This window comes from Salvia splendens, chromosome 12 (genome assembly GCF_004379255.2).
Source record: "Salvia splendens isolate huo1 chromosome 12, SspV2, whole genome shotgun sequence".
Lineage (NCBI taxonomy): Eukaryota > Viridiplantae > Streptophyta > Magnoliopsida > Lamiales > Lamiaceae > Salvia > Salvia splendens.
The window spans coordinates 18,575,905-18,600,895 of NC_056043.1; the positions used below are offsets into that span (position 1 = coordinate 18,575,905).

At 43.3% G+C, this 24,991-nt stretch overlaps 1 long non-coding RNA gene across 1 annotated transcript; it reads right to left on the reverse strand.

Annotated features, from left to right (window-relative positions):
• Nucleotides 1–1,109: 1,109 nt before the first annotated feature.
• Nucleotides 1,110–2,857, reverse strand: LOC121759345. The gene is made up of 3 exons (XR_006041646.1): nucleotides 2,489–2,857; nucleotides 1,476–2,386; nucleotides 1,110–1,403 (listed from the first exon to the last, which is right to left on the reverse strand). It is a non-coding gene; the product is annotated as an uncharacterized LOC121759345 (long non-coding RNA).
• Between the last annotated feature and the right edge of the window lie 22,134 nt (nucleotides 2,858–24,991).

Here is a 24,991-nt window from a genome sequence, read left to right on the forward strand (position 1 = left end):
GCTCACTTTATACCAATTCGTATCACATACGGATTAGATAAGTTGGCTGAGATCTATGTGCAAGAGATTATACGCTTACACGGCGTACCAGTCACGATTACCTCGGATCGGGACTCAAAATTTACTTCTAGATTTTGGATAAGCCTGCAGCGAGAGCTAGGCACTCAGCTGAATTTCAGCACTGCATTCCATCTACAGACGGACGGCCAGTCCGAAAGGACAATCCAGACATTGGAGGATATGTTGAGAGTCGTAGTGCTCGACCGTGGAGGAAACTGGGAGCCAGTACTACCACTTATAGAGTTTGCTTACAACAACAGCTACCAGGCAACTATAAATATGGTCCCATATGAAGCACTCTATGGGAAGAAATGTAGATCACCGCCCTACTGGGATGAAGTCGGTGAGAGAAGGATTCTCGGACCGGACTCTGTAGAAGAGATGATAGAAATTGTCCAACAGATCCGAGAGAGAATCAAGGAAGCTCAGGATAGGCAAAAATCTTATGCAGATGCTCGCAGAACCGATCTACAGTTCAAGGTGGGAGACAAAGTTTTTCTGAAGGTATCCCCATCGAAAGGGATAACGAGATTAGGCGTCAAGGGCAAGCTAAGACCGCGTTTCATCGGACCCTATAAAATCTTAGAAACACTCAACCCTATGGCGTACAGATTAGCACTTCCGCCGAGCTGTGGAAACGTGCACAATGTTTTTCATGTGTCACAATTGAGGAAATATGTGTTCGACCCCAAACACATAGTTCACCAAGAAGAAATGGTGCTAGACCAGGATTTGAGCTATGAGTAAAAGCCAGAAGCAATACTGGACCGAAAGGTAAAAGAGTTGGGGAATAAAGCAATCGTGATAGTGAAAGTTCTATAGAAGCACCACCGCCACGAAGAAGCGACTTGGGAGCTTGAAGACAAAATAAAGGAGAAGTACCCAGAACTTTTTGATTGACTGATGGACGACCAGAAAGTCGAACAAATAAATCCTAAATCCTAATCTTGATCTCGGAAGGGAAGTATAAATTTTTTTTTCTTTTCGTAAACTCATAGTGTTGTAATCCGCAAAAGAAGGAAAAATCTAAAAGTAATACACAATCAAACTAAAACAAGTTGGCGTCTATTTATTTCTCCGATTTAACAATACACACTCGGTACAAGAAAAATACTAAGAACTTGATTCTTTCTAAAAGAATCTATTACATAACTTAAATATGTATTCTTTCTAAAAATATCTATTACATAAACTTAAATATTTATGCCTACAAAAGGAAGGTATATAAAGAGGTAAGGCGCTGGCCTCTCTTTTGAGCCATACCACACTTCACGACCCATGTCCGGAGCGGCCGTTGGACCGAGATTTTCCAGACCGCGCGATAGACTATTTCTCTCCAAGTCCTACAACACAAAACCACATTAGTTAAAGCAATTTAAGTAGGGAGGCTAGCAAACAAGACCAAAGAGGAATACATGCTTCATAGAAAAGGAAAGGGGCAGCAGGGCAGCCTGCAGTGTGCAGCAGCCTGCACTCCCAGCCCAGGTCCAGCGGCTACGAGCTAAGGAAAGGCCACAGCCACAGCAGCCCTGCACTTCCGTCCCTAACCAAATTTTGCAGCCTCCAATGGTACACTCTGCAACGCCAGCCCTTACAACTGCAGCAGCTTTGCAAAGCTGCAGTTAACCACCATTCCACCCTTGTTGTACACCTGCAAAGTCGGTTAAACTGGCTGCAAAGGCCATAGATTGAGTACCTGCTGAGGAATGGGAACAAAACATGCAACAACCAAATTAATGTTTCACTACGTACACGGTTTTAGCTATAAAGACCCTCCCCACTCTACCTAAGAACACTCCCATGCATTTAGAACTTCTCCAGCAACACAACAATCAAAGGAGTAAGGGAGCTAAGATCTAGGAGCTGATGCAAACCAGCCGCGGATTCAGGTAACCATACTACCTCTTAACAACATGTAGAGGCACCACAACGTAGCGACCTCATTTAGCATGCTAAACCCCAAGAAAACCAGTAGCAAGAAACGAGTATAACGAGGTTTAGAGCTATATAACATAATGTAACCAACAGAACAAAACGTGGCTGCCTTCCAATTCAAACTCAGTAACTTAGGTAGCAACTTCTATAGCTTAAAGCTTAGCAATATCAGCCACGTTTCGATTTATAAACACATTCCTATAAGCAACTAAACAACTTCCAGCAAGTAAGGGAAATTTCTCAAAGTTTCAACCTATAAAATAGATAAACTAAAGCAAGCATAGGTTAGGGAAACGCATCTCATGGTGTAAATCTGCCGGATAAGCTCCCGACAGCCCGGAGACAGCGATGGCAGCCCCACAAATCTCATAACCAGTTATTAGTTCAGGGTCTGCACAAAACTGTTAGTTGAGCAACTACACTCATAAATATAAAGATGAAACTTTAGAAAACAAAATGAAAACGAAGAAAGACGAAGATTTAAAATACCTACCGGTCGGGATCCGGCGAGGGCGGACGGCAGTGCAGACGTCACCGGGAAGCAGCTGCTCGGCCGGGGGTATCTGCAGAGAGGGGAAGAGACGAAGCATCCTCTTCTCTCCCTGCGGTGCGACACCAGTGACGAAAGGCGCCGGCGGAGGGAGTCCTGCGAAGAGATACCTGAGACAGCAGCGACGCCGCTGTGCCGTGCTGACTACACCAGGCCATCGACGGCGCCTGCTAGGTTGATTTCGACCCACTGGAGTCGTCGGTGGTGGTGACGGCTCGTCGCTGGCCGGAAATTGAGTAGTGGGCGGCTGAATTACCGCCGAGAGAGAAAGAGGGAGATGTAGGCGATTAGGGCTTTGTTTTGAACCTTGATTTGGGGATTATTTTCTTTGATTGTGTTGAGGATAGAGCTGGCAATTTTTGACACGACACGATAATCCGACACGAATCCGCAAGAAATAATTGGGTTTGGATCAAGTATTATTGGATACGGGTCATTATTGGGTTGACCCAATAAGAACACGAAAAATTCGGGTCGGATGCGGGTCGGGTGCGGGTCGGATGCGGGTAACCTGTTAAAAATTAATATTTTATTATTTTATTATTTTTATTTTTTATTAGATTTAATTTGGTCACTTTCACTTAGGAAAATAATAAAAAAATAGATTAGGGTTTAGAAATTAGAATTATCTCCCAAAGTGGTTCGTGTCGCTATCGTGTTGTTATCGTGTTGGGTCACTATCGTGTCGCTATCGTGTCGATATCGTGTTGCTATCGTGTTCAGGTCGATATCGTGTTGCTATCGTATCGGGTCAACCCAAAGCGGTTCGTGTCGCTATCGTGTTTGGGTCGTGTACGGGTCGTGTCCGGGTTTGGAGGTGCCGGGTCGGGTTCGTATTCGGGTTTGGGGTTTCCTTAACAGGTTGGGTTCGGGTTTGGCCTTATTGGGTTGGGTCGTTATCGGGTCAACCCGATAACGACCCAATCCGCATGATTTGCCAGCCCTAGTTGAGGAGGTGAGGGAGAGAGACCAAAGGGCTGGAGGAAGGGAGCATATGTCCTAGTTGGGCCAAATTTCTTTTGGGCCACGTTTTATTATTATTTGGGCCACTGCCCATAACGAAATTCAATCTATGAAATTTAATTTCCTTAAGCCAGAAAGGAAACTGTTAGTCATGATAACATGATGTCCAATAAATAATTCAAAATGGACTTTTATTAGTCAAAGTAAGTATTCCAAAGTACTTAAGGAAAATATTCCGGAAATTTACAATACTTAAAGAGTTCGGCAAGATCCCGAATAAATTAAATCGTTTGAGTTAAGTAATGATTAAAGATTTATGGATTTAAAAAGAAGGAAGTAAAAATAAACACACGCTTAGGAATGCATATACGCTAAATTAATAATTACTTAAGCCTAAATTAAGTATGTTATTTGTTTATGAAGGGGCGTCGTCGCACGATAAGTAAAATCAAGTCAAGGAATGCTCGTTTGAGAGTTTAAGCAAACGAGGTGGGTTTTTCTTTCAAAATGTGATTTTATGTGAAACGTGAATATTCTTGAATGAGTTGGCATGCCATGTTTTGTTTACGATCACCTATCTGTTGGCTATGCCAAGCAAGTTAAATCAAATTCGGGTCCTAGTAGGGCCGCAAACCCTACTCGGACTAGTGTACACATAAGGGATCGTGTGCTAGCGCTAGAGTTGGCCAGTCCAGTGACCGTCGTGGAATGTGGCCACAATCCCGGTTCACACCAGATCAGATATGGTATATTATGAGATGTTATGTGACTGTGCAATCAAACTTATGAAAAGATAAAAGTTTTAATGACCCGGAATTATTTTCAGAAAAACCCCGCGCTCACTCAAGTATGACTGACAACTAAATGAGAAATGTTTTCGGCAATGAGCCACTGAGTATACCAAATACTCAGCCCTGCATGTTTGTTTCTCTTAACGTGCAGGTTGATCGTGGTCGGAGCGAGGAGGTGTTGGGGAAGGTCTTATAATAAGAGGCTAGGTAGCTGATTTAATATGTCTCCACACATATTACTTCGTCGTGGAACCTTCCGCTGCATTGTTAAGAATTAATCTAGTAAGACAACGAGTTTGATTAAGTATTCTGATTTCGATGTGGTTGTATCCCTTTTCACTCTAAGACATTGCCCCTTTGAATTAACGAGTTTGTGACCAATGAGTCTAACTTAGTTGCGAAATAGCTACACTCACTATTACTAGGGAGTTGTGGTTGTGACACTCACTCAAGGCGGATTAAGTAAAGTTGATAAGTCTGAATCTCCACCAGATCCACTCACCTGTGTTCGCAGGTAGAAGGCGTACATTTGGATAGCTGGATGAGTTTAACAATCCAACTTGAGCAATCCACAACGACAAGAAAGAAAAGAAAAGAGAAGAAGAAAGGGAAAAGAAAAAATGCGAGCTTTTTCACAACTCATGGGTTAAGTTTGTTTAACTACTAGACTTAGATAAATTTAAAGGTAACTAATCTATCTACTGGAACTATGAAATAGGAAAAGTACGTACACATGCATGACTCATGGAAATGAAATTAACTAGAGGAATTCAAATAACTAATCTGAAAACAGCTAAACAGTACGTAAACATGCAGTGGGGACCATTTTCCCGAATTAGGTACGATGACAGAAAAGCTGCAAAAAGTAAACAACGGCCAACAACAAATCAGACTCTAAGTAACTTCCGACTTCATCTTCTTCAGTGAACTAAATAAACACAAACGAAACAGAGCATCAAACATATAAAAATAGGGCAATCCTAGATCCGACTTCAAACATTACGATTGAGCATAAAACTACTAGATCTAAACTACTAGGTCGAGCAGAATAAGAAAGCAACAGTAAACATCCATAACCATGCAGAATCAGAACATCATGTCTCAGATTCACAACTCCAAACTTCAATTCAACTCAGATCAATAAAAAACCAACTCCACTACATTCAGATCCATATCTCCTCAGTTCAGATTCAACATATTCAACAATAAATCAACTCTGATCAACCCGATTTCAACACCGAATCAAACATCAATTGTGAAAAGCAACCAAATCAGTAAAAACCAACAATCAAACATCAGAATCAGATAAACAGAAAACAGAAACTTCCATAGCTACTAGATTAAGGTTCAACATAGAAATATCAGGTGCCGAGCTTCCAAAACAATGAAGTCTCGGCTCAAAAACTACAGAAAAGTAAAGCAATTGTATCTTCACACTTCGCAAGGATGGTGTTACACCACTGGAACTAAACTAAGCCACCACGAACTCCCAGAAATTACCCCATTGATACTAAGTGCGCAGAGAAGTATGTGTCTGAAGTGAAGAGAAATGAGCTAAGAGCAGAATGTAAATGTGACGACCTGCCTCTCTTCATGATAGATGTCTCTATTTACATTTGAGGCTCGGATTTATAGGGCACTCTCCCTTGATGATTTGTCATTTTTGCCCTTCCTAGAAAATCCTTCAAAAGATGCTTTTCTGCTCACAGCTGCTCCCGCCATTGCTCCTATAATCCCCTGGGTCAGGTTGCAAGCTGGCTTCTTCACTTCAATTTCCTTCGATTCCCTCTGTCTGGTAAATTTTTCATCTGCTTCCAGGGTCTGACAGATTCTCTACACACCTAAACTTATAAACGTGTGTCAGTTCAGGAAAATCATAGAATTTAACCCATAACCGATGCATGAAATGAGCCTTATCACTCTCAAACGGTTTCACCGCAAGTGCCTTCGTAAAAGGATCTGCCAAGTTGTTATCTGACGCAGTCTTATGATATGATACTTCCTCGCTATGTGTTTTCTCCCTTTATGAGCTCGTGGTTCTTTCGAGTTTGCCACAGCACCAAAATTGTCACAATAAATGGTGATGCTCTTGGGCATGCTCGTAATCACACCGAAGTCCAAAAGGAAGTTTTTCAGCTATATAGCTTCCTTTGCAGCCTCCGAAGCGGCCACATATTCGGCTTCCATGGTAGTGTCCGCAATGCATTTCTGCTTTACACTCTTCCATATTACGGCACGACCTCCTAAGGTGAACACATATCCAGAAGTATATTTTCTCGAGTCCTGATCAGCTTGAAAGTGTGAGTCAGTATATCCCAAAGGACAGAGCGGAGCATGTCAACAACAAAGCAAATATCAGGCCTTGTACAAAGCATAACATACATGAGACTACCAACTGCCGAAGCATATGGTATCCTTCTCATCTCTTCTATCTCAGACGGCGTCTTAGGACACATCTCTTGAGATAGATGGATGTCATGTCTAAAAGGTAAGAAAACTTTATTGGCATCTTACATGCTAAAACGACTAAGTACAGTGTCGATGTAAGGTTCATGGGATAAGCACAATGTTCTCTTCTCACGGTTGCGAATAACATTGATAACGAGAATGTGTCCCGCATCTCCCATATCTTTCATCTCGAACTGGTTTGACAACCAAGTTCATACTGATGATTACATCTTTTTATTGTTTCCAATTAGAAGAATATCATCTACATATAAAACTAAGAACACTACAATTCCCTTATCAACCTTCTTATACATGTAGCTTTCATTTGGGTATTTTTAGAATCTAAATTTGTGAACAGTTTGATCGAAACACTAGTTCCATGATCTAGATGCTTGCTTGTGACCATAAATGACCTTATTAAGCTTACAAACCATGTGTTTCTTGCCCTTCACGGCATATCCTTCGGGTTGTTCCATGTAGATGGTCTTCTCAAGACTACCGTTCAAGAACGTTGTCTTAACGTCCATCTGCCACACATCCCAATCCATGTAGGCTGCAATAGAAAGAAGTATACGAATCAATTTGAGCATGGCTACAGGGGAGAAGGTCTTATCGTAGTCGACACCTTCCTTTTGGGTATACCCCTTAGCCACTAGTCTTGCCTTAAAGACTTTGACTCGTCCATCGGGTCCACGTTTACGTTTGTATATCCACTTCCCAATGGCAGTACAACCTTCCTTTTGGGTATACCCCTCAAAGCTACAATGATTCAACCTTTGGGTTGAAGCCTTCGTAGTGGATCTAACTCGCCAACCTCCTCTCACGATTATGTAGCAAGTTATATTAATTCATCACAGAATGTGTCACTCAAAAGTGAAGCATTATCCAACAACTTAAGGAAGAAACAAAGTAAGAACAAAACAAATATTAAATAGAAAAGGAATTGTATAACCAAAGTCGTTACTAACACATCCCTAGAATCCTATGAATTTAGTCACACATGATAGAATAATCTAAAAACATAGATTGAAGGGAAAACAATTGGAACATAAACTAGGCGACTCATTCTATCAAAGTAAGAATTATTGTAGTTGGAATTTGTATAACCATAACTGTGAACGCACATCCCTGGAATTCTCTTATCTCATCTTTGTGATTTATCTGCAATTAGTTGTTTACTTGTTTTCAATTGTTCTTTGTTTTCAAAAAATTCCCAAAATCTCTCGGTTCTCCAAATAGTAATTGAGTTTTAGTAGAAGGTAGTCAATTTGTGATTGTTTTCCCCGTGATCGATATCAGATACTGACCTTTAGCTATACTAGATCTACTTTGTATACTTGCAGGTATTTATATTGCTAATAAAAAGTGCATCACTACAGAGGCCGAATACATGGCCTTGACTACAGCAATGAAGGAGAGCTACTAGATAAAGGAATTGGCTGCAGAGTTTGGAGTTGTTCAGGCAGCAGTAGGTATTAGCTGTGACAACACCAGTGCATTGTGTTTTGCTAAGCATCATGTCTTTCATGAACGAAGCAAACACATCGATGTTAGGCTGCATTTTATCAGAGAAGAGATAGAGAAAGGGTCTGTGAAGGTGTTTAAGGTGAATACGGCTGTGAATCCAGCTGATATGTTGACTGAATCCAGTTGATATGTTGACTAAGGCAAAACCTAGAGACAAGCTAGAGTTGTGCAAAAGTTTGATCTTGATGTGCAAGTAGATTCGTGTTGCATGAGTATTCAGGGTGGAGATTTGTGACAGTGGTGTATACTAGCCGTTGGAAGTTAGAGTTCAATAATTTGTTGACGGGGCTTCTTCCATTCTGTTTTTCCCCCTTTCACTTTGCAATGCATAAGTAGATTACACTTGAAATTAGAAGTGTATGTTCTCACTCGGATTTGCGCAGCTCACATGTTATCAATAGGAATCCTCTTTTCGGTTTTACTTCTTGTTCTTAAGCTTGATTTAGCTAACGATATCTCTTTTCTTAGAGTGTCCACTATGGGGGCGGCGCGGCCCCGAGAAAGCTCATATGTTATCAATAGGATTCCTCTTTTCGGTTTTACTTCTTGTTCTTAAGCTTGATTTAACAAACGATATCTCTTTTCTTAGAGTGTCCACTATGGGGGCGGCGCGCCGGCCGGTCCCTTCCCGGCGCCGCCCCGCCTAACCATAGTGAGGAGAACTTCCGCCCCGAGGCGGACAAAATTTCTGGGGCGGACGGTCATCCGGCGAGAAATGTGTGAGGACGCGCTGGTGCCGTGCCCACGGGGCGATAAGCACGCCGACCTATAGTGGGGGCGGTGCGCGGCACGGTGGTTTGGGGCGGACAAAATTTTGTATTTATTTTTTAAATTCAGTTTAAATTTACCTATAAATACACCTCATTCCAATCATTTTTTTCATACCATTCCAACTCTTCAGCACTCATACTTTCTCTCACTAAATTTTATGGATTGACATGGACAATTTGTGGAATGACGCGTGGAACTCTCTGATTCAAGAGGTGCAGCACGAGGCCGATGAGGAGGAAGCGGCGCGCGGCGGAAGTGGCGGAGGCCGCGATCCCTCGTGCGATTACTCATCGGCGGACCATCCAACGAGACCATAGCGGAGCACACCAGCGTCTAATGGCGGACTACTTTGTGGATAACCCCAGTTATTCACCCGAGATTTTCCGCTGGCGGTTCAGAATGTCGCAACGACTCTTCAACCATATAGCGACGAATTTGGCGGAGCGGTACCGGTGCTTCACCCTCCGGAGTGATTGCATTGGCCGGATCGGGTTGTCTACTCTTCAGAAGTGCACCGCTGCAATCCGGCAGCTTCCCTACACCGGACCGGCTGATATGTTCCACGAATACCTACAGATGGGTGAGACGACTAGCCTAACGGTGCTCAGGTAGTTTTGTAAGGGGATCCGGGAAATATTTGGTGGGGAGTTCCTACGGAAGCCCACCCCTGATGAGTGCCAAAGACTACAAGATATGCACGGTGTGGTTCACGGTTTCCCAGGAATGTTAGGAAGCATCGATTGCATGTATTGGGAGTGGAGAAACTGCCCGGTGGCGTGGAAAGGCCAGTTCACTACTAGTTTCAAAGGCAGACATCCCTCGATGATCCTAGAAGTCGTTGCTGACTACCGTTTGCAGATCTGGCATACGTATTTCGGTGTTGCAGGTTCGAACAACGACATCAATGTTCTTCAGTCATCGCCTCTCTTCAATGATGATTGCCGGGGGAGGGTCCCGGAATCAGCTTCGTAGTCAACGGCACGCAGTACAGTAGGGGATACTATTTGGCAGATGGGATATATCCTCGGTGGCCCATATTCGTCAAGACAGTTTGCCAACCGCTTGGGCCGAAGAAACAATATTTTGCGCGAAAACAAGAGGCTGCTAGGAAGGATGTTGAGCGAGCTTTTGGTGTCCTCCAAGCACGATGGGCCATTATAGTTTGGCATGAAGATGATGTCGCGAATATTATGTTAGCATATATCATATTGCATAATATGATAATAGAAGATGAAGGATTTGCTGCAGAGCGCTGGGCACCGGACGATGGCGCAAGTACAAGTAACGGTGTTGCCTCTGCGCCGATCCAGATGGGCGTACCCCGGAGCAATGAATATTTGATCCAACGTTTCACTGATATGCGCAGGAGCACAGCACATACCGCACTACAGGCCAATTTGATTGAAGAAGTTTGGGCACGTAGGGGAGGTGGCGGCGCAGTGTGAACACCATTGTGATGTTCAATAGATTAATATCTCATTGTATAATTTTTTCAGTACTTTAATACGACGAAAATGTAGTGTTTAATTTTAATTTCATCACTTATAGCCATTTTTTTCTAATTACGTATAGTCCGACAATTTTAATTATAATTGAATTAAAATAAAAAAAAAATTGGGGCTATTGGAAGTGTCCACCTATAGTGACGGAAACCTTTTTTTTGGGCACGGATAAAAAACTGGGATTGTGGATAAAAAAGGGGCGGGACTATTGAGTACGTATGCCTTATGGTAGACACTCTTAATTTGGCTGAAATGAAGCTCCTTTCACAAAAAAAAATGGACGGAGTAATTATTACCAAAGCTCGTACTTGACTTAGATGACGCATGTGCGGCAAAAGAAGCCCAATAGAAAGCCATATACTAGCCCGGCCTAGGTCTACCGATTTGAGTATTAAGCAAGCGCCAGTAGTCTTCGTTATTTGCAAACATAATTGACTATAGTATTTGTCTTGTAAATTTTTTTATCCTTTTATTATATTTGTGATGCATATTATAAGCAGAGTTTGTAACGTAGTGTTAGGATAGTGATAAAATGCAAACTCGAAATATTGTATAAACTTTAAACTATGATCTGTACCGTTAGAAAAATGTCAATAGATGACAAAATAATATCAACAGAAAATGTCAATACTGTTTCAACATAATTTCAACACAACATTAACCGTTGACATTGTATTGATATTTTTTATTACTTTTATTTTATCATCTATTAATATTTTCTAACTGTCCAAATTATAATTTCGAGTTATACAATATTTAGAGTACATTTGATTATATCCCATGTTACCTCTATATATATCTATCAAAGGACGGGCCTTTTCTCATTGCAATTAATTTATTTAAATAATGTAGTTACATTTTATTATAACATCACGAACGTTATAAAAGTTAGTGGGTAGTATTGTATAAAATCAAATCGGATATTACGTATTATAAGAGCATCCGCAATGGCGAACTTCCGCGTGAATGTCAGACCGGCGTGCACGACGTCCGCGCGGGACGTCCGATACGGACACCGCATATCCGCACCTTTTTGCTGACGTCCGTCGCGACGTCTGTCGGGACATCCGCCATTGCGTTGACTCCCACTGACGTCGGCGCGGAATTCCCGATTTTTGCATTAAATTTTTTTTAAAAAAATTCTATAAATACGTCTCGTTCCACTTCATTTCAATCGCACCACTTGTTTTAACAAGTTTCTCTCTCTCTAACACACTTTTCTTTCGAAGAACAATGGAGCACCACGATAGAGATTCCCCCGCTTCGAGCGACTCACCGTCGCTTTTTTTCCCGTCAGCGGAACGACACCGATGTCTACCGCGATGCCCCAACTGCCGGGGATGATGCCCCAACCTTAATTGCCAGTGGGGATGATGCCCGGGTACTACAACATGTACCCGCAGTGGTATGGGATGATGAGCCAAATGTCCCAGATGCCCGAGGGGAGTTCCAGAATGCCCCAAATGCTGGGTATAATGCTCGGAATACCGGGTATGATGCCTGGAATGCCGGGTATGATGCCTGGAATGCCGGGGATGATGCAAGGGTCGCCGGCGGGTGCGGGGGGAGTAGGCAGGCGGTCCCCCAATCACCGGTAGACAACGTCTACAGGCCCTACATGGATTTACTATCGTCGGACAACCCGGTGAGTACTCTTGTTGAGACCCAGTTCACTGGCCTCGCCACGTTCTCGCTGGAGGAGTTGAGGTTGTATCCGATCCAGGATTTTCCCACCGACACGCCGACGCCCACGGGGAGAAGGGGGAAGGGAAAGGGAAGGGGAAAGGGAAGGGGAAGGGGACGGGATACTACATCGTCTGCGGCGGTGTACGATGGTGGGTCGGGGGCCGCTGAGGTGGGGGAGGGGTCCAGTGGGAACAAGAGGACCATCTGGAGCATGGAGGAGTGCATTGCACTGGCGAAGGTGTGGATCAGTATAGTGGAGGATTCATACGTCGGGGCGAACCAGCACATTGACAGGATGTGGTGACGCATTAGCCAAAGCTACCTCCAGTTCAAACCGGCAGGGGGGAAACCTCACAACGGCGAACAATGCCGGAAATAGTGGGAACGACTGAGGAGGCAGCTCAGCCGCTTTGTCGGCCTTTACTCGAACTGTCTCCGCATGGCGTCCAACGGCATGTCCGCCGAGGACGTGAAGCTTGCCGCGCACCAGCAGTACATCGATCCCTCAAAGGGGTTCGGGGAATTCAAGTATTGGGATGTCTATCTCGTGGTGCAGGATTCGGCCAAGTTCACTGTGGGCGTTGAATCTGGCTGGCCGAAGCGAACGAGGATCAGCACCTCCGGGGAGTACAGTAGCAGTGCTGGTTCCTACGAGCTCTCCCCGCCGAGGCAGAGTTCCTCACACCTACATCGTCGAACCGCCGCCGTCGCCCGGTTGGGCAATAGGCCGCGGCGGGGACTCCAAGGGGAAGTGGCAGCGGATCCGCCGTGGCCCAATCGGCAGCACCCACCCAAAACGATCCCGAGAATCCCTCATTCGCCCGCATCGTGGCACATGAAACCTTGTTACGTGTGATGGTTGAATGGCCCCAAGCGACCGACCCCAATACAAGCGGAAGCTTAAACCCCTCCTCAATAGTATGCGGCGCGATTTGGGGTTCGACGAGATGTCGGATAGCGACGGCGAGGGGGGTGGCGGCGGCGACGACGACGAGGGTACCGGCAGCGGGGAATCCGAGGAGTAAGAAGGCGGTTTTTTTTAAATTTATGTAATTTTTTTATGTATTTTTTTTAATTAAGTATGTTTTTTTAAATAAAGTGTTCTCAATTTCTCCATGTTTGTGTCGAAATTTTACTTCCATAAATTGCTTAATTCCGTAAATTGTTAAATTGGTGAATTTGTGAATTTTTTTTAATATGGGAAGTCCGTCGGGATGTCGTTGGGGATGTCCGCTACTGTGCAGTGGGATGTCCGTATGACGTAGCATCCACAATGAGAAGTCTGTATGACATGGTAGGAGGTGTTTTTGGGATGTCCGCCGGGACATCCGCACCACTGCGGATGCCCTAAGGATGGGCAATAAAAAAATCCAAATCGGATTTCACGTCTTTAGTGAGTCGTGTAGCTAATTATGCCGCGTGATTTTAAAGTCTGTCCTTTGCATAGAGACAGAGTGATTCTATGTGTATAATATCGGACTAATTGTGTGGAATGCATATATTGATGTACAAGAACCACTAAAATCATTTCAAGAAATTGAAACGTGCTTTATATATTGAAATAGTCCAAAACTGGGTGATACGGATACCACGACAATTATACGAAACAAGTATATATTACTTATTCCGTCCGTGAATAGGGGTTCTATTTCTTTTCGGCATAAATTTTAAGAAATGTTAAAAAAGGTGAGTGGAAGAAAATTAGTGGAATGTGTAGCCTCTGTACCATTTATAGTAATCATGAACTGTGACTCTTATTTACGGACGGACCAAAATAGAAAAACAGAACTTTTATTTTGTGGAAGGAGTATGATTTTATAAATAGAGAACATTTTTTATCATTTAAATTTGACATAATATTAAATGTGACTCATCTAAATATCTCCGCACAACTCTAAATTTTAATATAATATCACAGTAAAAAACTTTTAAATTTTTTAGGATATTCGATTCTGAGAACCAAAGAGATTTGTGAGATTTTGCATAATTCCGGCGGCAGTCGCCATGGCAGCATGCTGATATCTAAGCACTGTTGACATGGAGGCCAACATATAACACACTCCCATAACAATGCTCATGTGTTGATAACAAAACCAAGCTATCTCATAAATTCTGTTTGACCTTCTGAAACTTGTAATTTCTTAGGATTATTGTCCCCTCAGCATGGATGACGATTATATTAAAAACTACTTTCTAGTTCATACTATTTATATTTGAGATTGTCCCCACAACATGGGTGGCGATAATATTAGAAACTGGCTTCATAAATTTGCAAACCAACCGATGGAGACCTTATACAACGTACTTGTTGTAATCATCACTTAGATATTTTATATGGTTTTTGCATAATTATCACATAAGCAGATAAAGCAGATAATCCACTTAAAATAAATAAACACAAAATAAACAGATAAATCCATTTAAAGCATGACATTTAAACACACAGGATAATTATCGATAATTATTTAATGTAGTGTAGGGAGATTCAATTAAACAATTAAATTTTATCTTGGATAATAATTATCCAAATTCATTTAGGATTTATCAAGATAGAGTTAAATATCTAAATCCACTTAGGATTATTCTAGATTTTATTTCTATAAAATCAAATCCTACAATTCAAGATAATGTTGATCTAAGATTATCATTATTTAAATCGTACTAGGATATTACTTGATAGAAACAGTTCCATCATAATCCATAAGATAAAAATAAAATCCTATCAACCAAGATTTATACAAATCTTAATTCTATTTAGAATAGACATCCAGAATATATCAAACATTACTCAAGATTTCTTAGATAAATAAATGTATCTAAATCCAATTAAATTTCTTAGAATAGACATCTTAGAATATATCAAAACCAAGCTATCTCATAAATTTTGTTTGAACTTCTAAAACTTGTAGTTTCTTAGGATTATTGTCCCCACAGCATGGGTGGCGATAATATTCGAAACTACTTTCTAGTTCACACTATTTACATTTGAGAAGTCCACCTATATGAACTTGCTATTTCTTAGGATTATTGTCCTCACAGCATGAGTGGTGATAATATTTAGAAAATGGCTTCATAAAATTTGCGAACCAATCGATGGAGACCATATACAATTATAGTTCGGAATTATCGCTTAGATATTTTGGTTATAGTTTTTCATTAATTATCCTAAGCCTTAAGGTAGTAAAGGCTTGATTAAATTTCTATTGGTGATTAATTCACTGGATAATTAAAACTTTTATAATCTATAGTATCTTATTTAAGGAATTATATATAAAAAATTAATTCTTATTCATGTCTTTTATAAGATGTATCTAAAATAAAATAAATTATTTATATCTTAGACGAACATGAAAAATAAATTTAAATTAATTCCTCATTCAAGATTAGGAAGAGAATAATTATATTATTTAATGAGATCTTTCATATTTTTTCTAATTAGGATTCTAGATATATAATATTTAGAAAACTATTAAATTATTCTTGTCCATATCATCTAAGATTAAATAGAATATATTTATTTCCATTGATATAGTCAATAATTAAAATATTCCTAAAATCTAGGAAAATCTTCCAAAAAATATATCTTACCATTAAATAATAATATTTTAATGATTTCTTTTAATTCATGAATTAAATAATCATAAAAATAATATTTTCATTGTTATCTCGTCGATCGAGGTTTACACGAATCGACGACAATGAAAATCCGATGAACACGTAGTCGGGACGGCGTCGCACCATCCAGCTCCCGCCGGCAGCCCGCGTGAAACGCTGCTGCTTCAGTTTCCCTCCGCGGCATGAGCTGTCGCTTGTCACGGTGACGCACATGGCTTCTGTGACTCCCTCTGTCATTGTCGTCCAGCTTCTTAGCTCCGGACTGACCTCATGCATTGTCGTCTCAGCCATCAGCTACCGCCAGTAGCTCTCCGCCTCGTCGGGCACAGGGTCGGAGTTCGACTAGGGTTAGGGTTTTTCGGCTGGGTTAGGGTTCGCAACATGGTGACGATGCTCCGCTGCTCTCGAACGAGCAGCAACTCCGCCTCCATGCAGCCATCGTCGACTGTCGTGTGTCACTGTAGCTATCTTGATGTTGCGGTCTTAGCGGCGGCGCGCACGAGCCAACGCTCGTCTGTGCGTCGCCGTTTAATCGCTCCTAAGAGCTCCCACTAACCGACCATAGTTCCCGGAGCAGCCTGGGACCGACAGTCTCTCTGGCGGCGTGCACGAGCCCTTGCTTTTTAACGCGTCGCCTTGTGATCACCTCCCTTGCTCCCACTAATTCGGCATCCCTACATCGAATATACATCGCGCGATCTGTCTCGACGCGAGCGCCGACGGATCGCACGTCTCATATGTTCGAACAATTCAAGTTCTTTGATTCGATAGTTCTTGGGTTCATCATGCATATAAAATAACAACAAAAGACAAGAAAATGCTTCGAAATCAAATAACACATGCATACATGAATTTCGCGAAATTTAAATCCAAATAATCAGAGCCAAAGACTGGCTCTGATACCAATTGAAGGGGTTGGTAGCGGAAGCGTGCATCAAATAAATCAGATAATAATTGTGATCTATTTAGCATATTATTTAGACAAAATCTATTCGCGTAATTATCACATGTGTCATGCTCATAACTTGAATTAAACATGCTTTAAGTATAATTGAAACCTAAAACATGTTTTTCTACGGAGTATGAATAATACCTTGATGATTCTCCAAAGAATCGACGATAGCTCGCTATTTCTCCTCGTGGAGATGTCGAGTACTAGATCACAGATCTTCTGGCTGGTTCCCGAACTGTATTCCGATATCAGTGTGGGCCGATCTCACCGGGATACTAGGACTTGAATAAATAGGACAGAAAAATTCAATCTCACGGAGGAGAGCTGAAGAGAAAAATCGTCCTCTTCTGTATTGAGAGGGGGACGAAAATTTTGATAAAAATAAAGTGTATTTTCTGTCTCATTTATTCTCCTATTTTATATTAAGTTCCTTTTGTGCCCAGACATGGATCTATGGAAGGTTTTGGATATGACATCATCTAATTAGCTTTTTACTAATTAAATTGAACCCCAATTTAAAATAAGTTTATATTGGAATATTACGAGCAGCCACTACAGAAATAATATTTCACTGCCCATCCAAATCCGAAATTATAAGTAATCCGGGTTTACGTGTTGTTGTTCAAATCCCGCGCTTAAGATATAAATGCCCATTAATTAATTATTGTTTGCTATGGACTTAATTAATTAACATCTTTTTAATTCCAAGGGTGGACTTAACATGAAACGCTTATTTATTATTCATATAGTAATCAAACTCCAACTAGCTAGGTTCCGAATAATAAAACCTTGTTTCCCGCTTCTCTTGAGGACATTATCAAACGAGACCCACCTCGCCCACGATACAACATAATAGCAATCCTAGCACCGCTAGATATTAATCACCACTACCCAATATATTAAGATTATTAGGTTGCGAAAAACCCGCACCATTTGATAAGTCAAAGTACTGCATAATCAATACCGTATGCTCAAAGTATGTCCATAGAGAGGGTGTTGTTTCTGATTTAAAAAATATTTTATTTTTAATGGAACATCCCAAAAAGGAAAATGTTTCATTTTCAATGGAACAAAAGGCGTACTTATTTTATGATAGTTTATAGTGTAAGACTTATTTTTCTTTGAAATGAAAAATGGTATCGCGACGTGCAAATAATACTCGGGTCTATAATATTATTGTCAAACTGTAAAATTTTAATTCGGTATTGATATTATAACTTACAAACAAACATATTTTTATAGGAATATTAATAAGATGTTATATTACTCGAATATCAAAACTTTTCTTTTCCAATCAATAAATTCATGTTAAATTATGATCTTAATGGGTTTCAGATGATTCATATGATATGATACATAGGGACGTGCCTAACAATATTTGATGATTGGGCGAATTTTTGATGGTAACAAATGCGGGTAAAAAATATAGATCACGACACAAGGAATTACGTGGTTCGATTTACTGAGGTAAATCTACGTCCACGGGAAGAAAGGAGGGCAAGATTGTATTGCTTGATCTGGTTTACAGCTTACAAATACAGACTTGCTATATGATATTTGATGTCTAGAGAGCTTTTCCTCCTCTGGTCTATCTGATCTAAGTTCTATTTATACATTGAACTAAGATCGTGGCTTGCATCACCACTAACTAGGTCGTGGCTTGCATCACCACTAACTAGGTAGTGGATGTCGTGGAGGTCATGAGATCCTGCATGGGTCCACTATCTCTTTGTTTGGTCCGCTATCCTGCATGAGATCCTGCATGAGTTGACACCACTAAATAGATCGTGTAGTGGAGGTCGTGGAGGTTCTGCATGAGTCCACTATCTCCCAGTTCGGTCGAATACTGAGACCGAACTGCTGAACTATTGCCGAGCAGCTTTTGCCGATCTGAGAGTAGAGCTTGATTGGTCGGCTTTTACCGAGCTGTAGGCTGGGGCCGAACTCTTTGGTAATGCCGAACTGATACTCTTCCTTGGGCTTTGGGCTGATGGGCCGTCACTGCTATTGGGCTTGTTTAGTACGTACCCCATCACTACCCCCCCCCCCCGAAAAGCGAAGTGAATCACTTCGGCGAAGCGAGTCACTTCGGCATTCTGGATAAAGGTACGGGGGAGGCTGACGTTAGGGGACGTGCCTTGCGCGTGACTGCATTAAATGCGACAGTAAAATCCGGCCGTTGAATCCTGAAAAGGTGGGATTCGAAACGGTGCGATGATTTTGAAATCTTCTCCGAATCTGATAAATACGTCCTTTCTTCATCATTTGAACACTTTTGCTATTGCTTCTTCTGCATTCTCTCTCTTTTGCGTAAAAATTTCCTTCCGCTTTCAAGAATTTCTTCAGAATTTCTTCAGACTTTCAAAGAGTAAGAACCATGTCTTCTTCTTCTTCTTCTTCTTCTGAGTCAGGTAGCGGTAGGAAAGGGGGTAAGGGGTCTTCTAGCCGGAAAGAATCCGGGGAGAAGACCGTAGAGTATTTTCACAGCATCTTGAGTAAGGATACTGTGATATCCCTACACGAAAAATATTTTTTTCCTGGGGGGAAGGTTGCGATTCCCGACGACCTTCATACTGACTCGCCGCCGGAGGGTTACGCCACCGTTTATGAAGCCGGCTTGGAATGCAGGCTTCGTTTCCCTCTTCCCCCTGCCTTTGTAGAGCTGCTTGATTTTTTCCAACTCCCTTTAGGTCAGGTGACTCCGAATTCTTGGAGGCACTTATCGGCCTTTGCTGCCGAACTGCGTAGGCTAGATAAGGATCTGTCTCTGAGGGCAATCCTTAATTTTTTCCAGTTTAAGAGAAAAGGATCTTGGTTTTACTTGATCCCTTTACAGCCTTTTAGGGCCTTCTGCAAAACCAAGTGGCCAAAGTGGCAACATCGCTTCTTTTTTTATAATAGGACAGCGGCTCCGGGCTTTCCCTGGAGAGGGCCGAAGTCCGTGATTCCTCATCCTCGGTTAGAACCGTTGAACGAGCTCGAGGGCGAGCTCAATAAGATTCCTATGATTAGGAAGCAGTACCTGGAGTCTGAGCTCGTCAAGGGCGACTTCGTGTTCGACTCCTCGTCTTCGGACGAAGAGACTGAGGGTGAGGACTTCTTTTTTGTGCCTTACTGCTTTTGTGGCGAAAACTAACCTTGCTTTCTTGCTTTTTGGCACTGAACTTGCTAAATAAGATTAGCCGCAAATCCTCCGAGCTTAAGGAGCCGGAGAAACAGAAGGCTACCAGCTCGGCGCCTGATGCCGAGAAGAATCCGAAGAGGCAGAAGACCTCTTCTTCGGATCCAAAAAAGCCGGAGTCCACTTCGGCAAAGGGGAAGGGGAAGACCCAGAAGCCCCCAAGAGCGCCGGAGAGAGACATCGTCTTGGCGCCCCCTTCGGAGCATGTCTGTGAGCCTTTTGCATGGCCAACGGACTTTGCCGAGGTAACTTCTCTTCTTGATTCTTTGGCTTTGCTTCTTTCCTATGTTTTTTTGGTGGCCCCTCTGTTGACTCTTTCCTTTTTCCATTTTCAGAGGAATAGCATGCTCAGCAAGCTCGTCGCAGTCGAACTCTCTAAAGCGTCCAGCGACTATGCTGAGATGCAGAGGAAGTTGGCGGCTGCTCGTCACCAGGCCGAACAGGCTAAGGCAGACTTTGAGAAGGCCAGAGCTGCTAGGATCTCGGCCCAGGATGAAGCCCAGTTTGCCAAAAACCAGCTCGTCATCCAGCGAGAGCAGACGAAACGGAGGGATGCTGCCTCCGTGGTTGCCCAAGGGGAGGTTCTCCGTGCTTTCGCGGAGAAACTCTTTCTGAGCAATCAATTTTCGGCCTTTGTCGGTGATCTGCTGAAACTGATGACCGATAATGCCGAGCAGGGGCCCGAAGTCGTCCTGCCGCTGTACGGCCGAGAGATAGCAGCTCGTCTCCAGAGTCTGCCGCTCCTTGAGGAGCTTGCTTCGTCCTCGGTCCTGCTTTCTGCTGACCGAGTTCGTAGTTGCCGAGCTGACCGGGACGAGAATATGGAGGCTATCTTTGCCTCCTTAGGGCCAGTTTCACCCGCTCCAATTTTCCACGGAGAGGGTGAGACCGAGCAGCTTGATCAGCAGACCGGAGACGGGCAGGCCGAGCAAGAGGTGCTGCTGATCGGTGATGGGGGCACCGAGCAGGCTGGGAGGAGCAGGGACGCCGAGGCTGAAGCTGAGGCAGACAAGGAGAAGGAAGCTGAACCTCACCGAGGAGCCGGAGACGAAGCTGGCGGAGTATGATTTCGTCTCCCTTCTCTTAGTTTAGTTTCTTCCTTCTTGTAAAATGGCCTTGAAGCCCTCCTTGTGTAAAAAATTTTTTTCTTATGAATGAAAAAATTCTTCTTTCTACACTTGTGTCTTCGTATAGCTTTTCGTACTCTCTTTTACTCCTGTTGTGGTTTACTACCTGCTCAGTAAAATGAAATGCCGAACTGACATAGCTGCTTTGTATTCTTAACTCTTAAGGAGCTGGAGGTACTTCACTGGAAGCGGCTGTACTCTTCCGCTTTAGACGAAGCTGAGAAAAAAGCCATAGCTGACCAGATGAAGAATGACGAACTCTTGGCTTGTTTAGTGAAGCTGGAGGCCGACAATAAGGACTTAGAGTCCGAAAAGAAAGATCTGGAGGCCGAGCTGAATACTGCCGTCGCTGAGAGGACTGCGTATGAGGATTTCATCTGCAGGCGCAGGGGAATGACCATCTCTGAAGTTCAGGAACGAGTTGACGAACTGTGGGAGGAATATCATGTACTCCGGAGGAACAATGCGCTGGAGAGCTCGGCTTGCCAACAAGTCGTGAAATCATTGCGGCGCTGGGCTTCTCGGTACGACATCATTCTTTCCCGGCGTCCCTCAATCGAGAGATTCCTTAGGCATTTCCCGCCAACAGATGGTCGCACTCCAGCTCAAACCTCTGATTCACTTGCTCAAAACCCTACTCCAAGTCAGCAACGAACTCAGGAACAACCGGAGACGTCAAGACGAGGACGGACTGAAGTTCGCAGAGGAGCGGTGACTATGAGTGAGCAAGATCGGCAAATGATTCGTGAAGAGACTCTTCGCCGCCGAGGTGCTAGAGCTTCCCGGGCTCAGGGAAGAGGCGGTAGGTCGATTAGAGCATCTCGTCGACCTGCTTATTCTTCAGCTGCCCGGAATGGCCGAACTCGGCTTCACGAGGATTTTGTGAATAGATGGCTCAACTTTAGCAACCATGGACAGTAGAATAGTCCTTTGTAATGGCGTAACGCCTTCTTGTAGGGCAGCAGAATTATATGCCGAACAAGATTTAATAAATGAAATTTTCATTTCGCTTCTATCACTGCGTATTTACAGCTCAGCGAAAAAATTTCATCGTGCTCGTCCTCGGTCTTATGAAGTAAACTTCTTTGACCGGACTCGTCCTCGGTCTTATGAAGTAAGCTTCTTTGACCGGACTCGTCTTTGGTCTTATGAAGTAAACTTCTTTGACCGGACTTGGTCCTTGGTCTTATGAAATAAACTTCTTTGACCGGACTCGTCTTTGGTCTTATGAAGTAAACTTCTTTGACCGGACTCGTCTTTGGTCTTATGAAGTAAATTTCTTTGACCGGACTAAGCTTGTGTCCTAATTTGGCGAGTTTTATCACTCGGATCGGACTTTCCCTTGTCCTAATTTGGGGATCGGACTTTCCCTTGTCCTAATTCGGCGAGTTTTATCGCGTGGATCGGACTTTCCCTTGTCCTAATTCGGCGAGTTTTATCGCGTGGATCGGACTTTCCCTTTGTTGCAGTTCGTTTCAGACGAACTGCTTGTTTCTTAAGCTGAATTGTGGTCTTGTATCCTCCTTAGAAGCTTGGACTCACAATCGCTGGCTTATATATGTTCTAAAAAGGGGATCAGCCTTCGAAGAACAAGATACCTCAGTAACATTTGTAAGAGACGACACGCACATAGAGAGACAACGCACATAAAGACAAACATGAAAAACAAGTAAAAAACAAAGAAAGCACATACCCCTAGGACCGAACTAGACACAAGACTGACTGACCGGACTGTCTCTTACAAATGGAACTTCTTGAGGTTGGAAATGTGCCATGTTCGGGGTACTTGTTCTCCTGACATGTGAGTCAATTTGTAAGACCCTTTGCCGAGGACTTCTGACACCCGATATGGACCTTCCCATGTGGGTTCGAGTTTGCCCAGCTTTTCTGCTCGGCTTACTTCGTTGTTTCTCAAGACGAGATCTCCCACTTGAAATTGCAGCTTTTTCACCCTTTGGTTATAATACCGGGCTACTTGCTCCTTGTACTTGGCTGCTTTTATGCAGGCCAATTCTCTTCTTTCTTCGGCCAGATCTAGTTCGGCTCTCAGTCCGTCATCATTCATTTCTGAGGAGAAATTTAGAGTTCGGGGACTGGGTACGCCGATCTCAACCGGAATCACGGCGGGCGGGCGGCTTCTCAGGATTGAGACGTGGCCCCAATCGGTCTTGCACCGGAGTCCTTTGAATCCTTTCAAAAGGAGTTCGGCGAGGATGTCCCTGATCGCCAAAAGGAGTTCGGCGAGGATGTCCCTGATCGCTATGATCGGGCTTCCTCCTGTCTCCTCGGGATGAGCTGTCTAAAGACCGTTTGCGACGGTCTGCCTCATCGGCACGGGAGAACTGGTCCGCAATGTCCCACATCTCTTGAGCTGTTTGCGGACTGCATTCCACGAGCTTTCTGTAGAGAGCTCCGGGCAGGATTCCATTTTGGAATGCCGAAATGACAAGTAGATCATTGAGATCATCTACTTGTAGGCATTCCTTGTGGAATCTCGTCATAAAGTCGCTGATCTTTTCGTCGCGACCTTGACGTATAGAAAGCAGCTGAGCCGAAGTGATTCGGGCTTCCGCTTTCTGAAAGAACCTCCTGTGGAAAGCATCCATTAGATCTCGGTAAGATCTAATGCTGCCTTGGGGGAGGCTATCGAACCACCTTCTTGCGTTCCCGATAAGCAGCTCGGGAAACAGCTTGCACATATGGACCTCATTGAGACCCTGGTTCGCCATGTTATACTGATAGCGTCCCAGGAAGTCATGAGGATTCACTAACCCGTCATAAGTCATCGACGGAGTTCGGTAGTTCTGTGGCAAGGGAGTTCGGGTGATATCGTCCGAGAACGGAGTCTTCAATGCTCCGTACATGGCGAACCCGACATCTCTTCGGTATGGAGGAGATGGAGTTCTCCTGTGATTCCGGTACCGAGGAGGAACAGGAACATGTCGGGGTTGAGGATTCTTCTTCCTGGAAGACACGGCACTACTGCGGTAGTGACTTTCATGTCTGGATGAGGAGGGAGAATCCACCGTTTTCGTCTCCGGCTTTTGGCCCTTTTGCAGGAAAATTAAGAACTCTTCCTGCTTCTCGGCCAAAAACAACTTGACAGCCTCGTTCAAATCGGGCTGCTGGGAAGACTCGGTGCGATGAGTCTTTGAGCGGTTTGTTCCTTCTCCGTGAGAACTGGAAGTAGATTTCTCCCGAGGCTGTTTTCCAGACCTGCGGGCTGGACTAGCTTCCTCATGGTTATCACGGACGGAAGCACGGGTATTATGTGATCTGGTATGCATTTTTTTGGTGGAAGAGGATCAAAAACTCGCTTTTATCACAGATTTGGTTCTCTGTTTCCCACAGACGGCGCCAGTGATGATTGGGCGAATTTTTGATGGTAACAAATGCGGGTAAAAAATATAGATCACGACACAAGGAATTACGTGGTTCGATTTACTGAGGTAAATCTACGTCCACGGGAAGAAAGGAGGGCAAGATTGTATTGCTTGATCTGGTTTACAGCTTACAAATACAGACTTGCTATATGATATTTGATGTCTAGAGAGCTTTTCCTCCTCTGGTCTATCTGATCTAAGTTCTATTTATACATTGAACTAAGATCGTGGCTTGCATCACCACTAACTAGGTCGTGGCTTGCATCACCACTAACTAGGTAGTGGATGTCGTGGAGGTCATGAGATCCTGCATGGGTCCACTATCTCTTTGTTTGGTCCGCTATCCTGCATGAGATCCTGCATGAGTTGACACCACTAAATAGATCGTGTAGTGGAGGTCGTGGAGGTTCTGCATGAGTCCACTATCTCCCAGTTCGGTCGAATACTGAGACCGAACTGCTGAACTATTGCCGAGCAGCTTTTGCCGATCTGAGAGTAGA